Source organism: Nannospalax galili, unplaced genomic scaffold (genome assembly GCF_000622305.1).
Source record: "Nannospalax galili isolate Female #2095 unplaced genomic scaffold, S.galili_v1.0 scaffold488, whole genome shotgun sequence".
Classification (NCBI taxonomy): Eukaryota; Metazoa; Chordata; class Mammalia; order Rodentia; family Spalacidae; genus Nannospalax; species Nannospalax galili.
This window is the reverse complement of record NW_008360316.1, coordinates 3,564,162-3,568,459: the sequence shown is the minus strand read 5'-3', so window position 1 is coordinate 3,568,459 and position 4,298 is coordinate 3,564,162. Positions and strand designations below refer to the sequence as shown.

Below are 4,298 nucleotides of genomic sequence, written 5' to 3'. Positions count from 1 at the left end.
TATAATGGATCACAACTGCCTGTAACTCCAGTTCCAGGGGATCCAATGCTGTCTTCAGGCTTCTGTGGGCACTGCAGGCACATGGTCCTATGCTCACATATATATGCAGGCAAAGCACCAATACACATAATTTTTTTAAAACTTAAAAATGAAAACGGGCTGGAGAGATGGCTCAGTGGTTAAGAATACTGGTTGCTCTTGCAGAAGACCTGGGTTAGAATCCCAGCACCCACATGGCAGCTAACAACTGTCTGTAACTCCAGTCCCAGGGGATCCGACAGACTCTTCTGACTTCCGTGGGCATTGCACGACACGGATGCACTTATTTACATTCAGGCAATACACACACACACATAAAATAAAACTAATAAATAAAATTTAAAAACAAAATAAAAAATAGGCATGGTGGTTCAAGCCTTTAATCCCAGCACTTGGGAGGCAGAAGCAGGTGGATCTCTGTGAGATAAAGGCCAGTGTGGTGTCCATAGTGAGTTCTAGGTCATCTGAGGCTACAGGGAGACTCTGTTTCAAAATAAAACAAAGCAAAACAAAGCCAGTGAAATGAGCATGCCACTAATGAGAAAGGGGTTATTTTCACAAAACCAGTACTTTTCTCCATACCATCTCCATTTGATGTCAACTAAAACATAATATTGGCTATTTAGTTTTTTAAAAGTCACACTATTCTTGTGCATAGAAACTGGTTACTTCATGTCCAATAAAGGAATAGAGATGTGGAAAATGAAAGAATAGAGAAAACTGCACTGTAATAGTCAGGGTGGGGTGGAGTCAAGTGCAGCTTTCTAATTCAGAATGGATTCTTGGTCTGTGGCAAAATACTGGAGTACAGTAGCAGCCTGCTTTTTCAGAAGATACCTCCTGTCTGCTGCTGGAACTCATCAATTGTATCTTCATCCTCCATTTCCAACTGTGAAGATGTATCTGTTTCATTATTCAGCTGCCCATCAAATAAGAATCTGACCTGCCTCATTGACAAACGCTGTCAATCAAAATAGGTTTTCACTAGTTTTCTAAGGGCTGTATGCCTCTTAATCTTAAACTGCACCACAGAAGCATCCTGCCTGCCACCTTCAGATTAATATGATTGTGGTTCTCAGTATTTATTCCTTCCTTGGGTTTTGTTGTTGTTGATGATGATGATGGTTATGGTGAGCACTGGAGTCTCCTCAGCTGTCGTGTCACAACAGAGGTACCAGGTCCACTGAAGGAGCTCACAAGCAATACCAGAAATGGCAGGGGAAGGAGGCAGCAGCAGTGGACAAGGCAGAGGGCACACACACATTGCTAGGCAAGTACTTTTAAGGGAAATCCCTTGTATTTTTAGGGAGTAAAGAGAAACAGCTGCTTCTGCAGATGACTGCCAATGCTCCTACAAAGTCGCACGTGTGTGTGTGTGTGTGTGTGTGTGTGTGTGTGTGTATGTGTGTGTGTGTGTGTGGTGTTTCAAATAAGAGAAACTGTCAAGAGTGAGCTATGTTAGCAACATAGACAAACACATCTGTATCTTTCCACAATGCTGGAACTGGCGAGTTCACAAGCTGCTTAGATTTTCTTTTCAGCTTTCACTCACCAGGTATCTTTGATTTTTCTTAGCATGTGCAGCAACTGACAGACACAGGTTCTTTTACACTATTCCCAAATGCTAATACTAACTCCCAGATCACAGACTGTACTTTATATGGTACATAGATTCAGAACAACTAAGAAGGGGTTAAGCAGCTGCAGAACTCAAAGGGGTCTCACTGATACAGTAGGTTGACATATAGCATATCCCTGCATTGGACTGTGATGCAGCAGACTGAAATCAACAAACAGATTGGAAGCATGTTGCTCATAAGGATAAGTCTCAAAAAAACCTGAATTGGAATGTGATATGTATAAAGTAACTCCATTGATGCAAAAATTTAAATCTCAATGCCATTTATTGTCAAAAAACTCAATTACTGGCTTATCATCCCTCCAGGTTCAATTATTAAAGGAAAAAATTGCAACCATTCTAGTTCTGTAGATCTTAATGGCTTTGATTTGTGATACTTGAGCTACACAGGACTCAGAACCCAAACAGGGTTGGAGAGCTACAGCCTACTCCATGGTTTGAAAGCAGTTATCAACAGAAATAAGAAAAAAGAAACCACTTACAGCTCAACTGTTGCCTTATTTGAATTCCATTTAAATATTTGCTTGCCTGGAGTTGACTAAGGCTGGGTTTCTGTGATGGGCTGAGAGTTAGCTATTTGTTACAAGAAGTTACCCCTAAATCAGATTGTTGATGAATTTTCATCCAAGTTGGGTTATAGTTCAAGTGAGGGTTTGAATACAGAAACACCCTCAGGCCAGATTCTGTTAGATTGAACAAAATAATGTTCATATACATATATACTTACATATGAATGAAAAGGATGCACAGCTTCAAGATAGGGACTCTCTTGGGGGTAGCAAAGACACAGTGACCGTGACACTGAACTCTAGATGGATAAGCAGGGCACTAGATCTGTAAAACTTTCCTTAAACAGGACTTGGAAACAAATGTGTTAGACCAATGAACATTTTAATCTTGATTACTGAAGCTATATGTTGCGGGGGTCTCTCCCTCTCTTCGCGGGTCATTGGCCACCGGTCCACGAGGGCAGGGGGAGCAGAATCTACGAACGGGGTCAGGACAGCCAGTGAGCACTGACGGAAGAAAGCCCTTCTGGGGAGGCAGGCTCCATGACGCAGTGAAACAGATTCAGTGAAACAGCTCCAGACTCAGTGAAACAGCTCCATTTATTCAGTGGGAGAACTAGAGAACTTACAGTGTGGAGGCAGTAGCCAAAGCCTCAGCTGATAGGTGCTCATAGTATGCTTTATTTACATGTGGCAGTGGGCTCCTATCGTCCAACTATGGGGCAATGCCTGATTATCATACAGAAAAAGCCTGGGGGTAGTTTTTACTCCAGGTAACTATGCCAAAGGTCATGTTCCAAATAAAGTCAGGCATCCGTGCTTGGTGGCACTTTCCAGGTAAGCCAGGAAGAGAGCAGGAGGCCCCCTGCTGAAAAGGGGAGTCCTTCCATTTGGCACCGAGCCCCTTAAGGCTAACTGGACATGGAGAACTACAACCCTAACAGCAGGGTTTCCCAACAATATGTCTGGTATATTCTTCTCTGAACAAGGTACAGCCCTCTCTGAAAGATTATTCTTCGGGCCACATGGACAAGAGTTGCCCTGAGAAATGTGTAAGAATTATTATGTAATGCATGCAAATACTCAGCTCACAGAAGGTAGGCCAATCTGCTACTTTTTGGTTACTGAAATACATAATTAACTCCATCTCTACACTCAAAGGACATGCTCCCAGCTGCTGTTCCTGGGAATTACTGGCTTATTGTCTCTCCAGGCTCAAGTCTTCCTCTAACCCAACTGCAGATTTGTAGGAAGATTTCATCACTGTAGACAGTGAACAACAAAAATTGGGAGCAGGGTGGGGAGATCAGTATCCAAGAGAAATCACCACCGTTATTAAGAATTTCCTACAGGGAGCAATCTAAAAGCAGATTTTGTGCAAATCATGTGCCAATTCCCTACAGCCCACCTACTTTAAAGCCTGGTTCTGTTCAATGCAATTAACACAACATAACAAATCCAAGTAGACTCGGACTAGCACCCACTCACTACAAGGTCCCTGCCCTGACAGGAGTACCTCCTGAGTATCCAAACCACATTGTCATGTTTTTCCCAGGGTCAATTTGCCCACCTGAGAAGCTGCAGACCACGTCTGACTCTGTTTCTTGATTATAACTTCCACATGTTCTGTGCATGCTTCAGAAAAGTGTCTGTGGAATCTCCTGCTAGTCAGTGTGTGGACTCCATCCCAACTAGACCTTCTAGCAGCGTGTGTACCTGTACTAACAGTTCAGCACCCACCCCTCACACTCCAGGACTGGCTACAAGTCCTTTTAAAAATAAAAATAAGGGACTGGAGAGGTGGCTCAGCAGTTAAAAACGCTAGCTGCTCTTGCAGAGGACCTGGGTTTGGTTCCCAGCACCCACATGTTAACTAACTTAACTCCACTTCCAGGAGATCTGATGCCCTCTTCTGGCCTACACGGGCATTGCAGGACACAGGAGCACATACATGCAGGCAAAAAGCTCATACACATAAAATAAAAATAAACAATTTTAAAAATAAATAAAATTTTAAACTCCTCAAAAATGTGCTGATTAACAAATGTGTGTTTGTGCTATTAATCCCAATGTCTTCCTTGGAGTCATCTAGTCATATTTAACTGTCTCCT

General features: G+C 42.7%; 1 pseudogene; it reads right to left on the bottom strand.

Annotated features, from left to right (window-relative positions):
• Positions 1–865: 865 nt before the first annotated feature.
• Positions 866–1,137, bottom strand: LOC103727197 (annotated as a pseudogene).
• Positions 1,138–4,298: the final 3,161 nt, after the last annotated feature.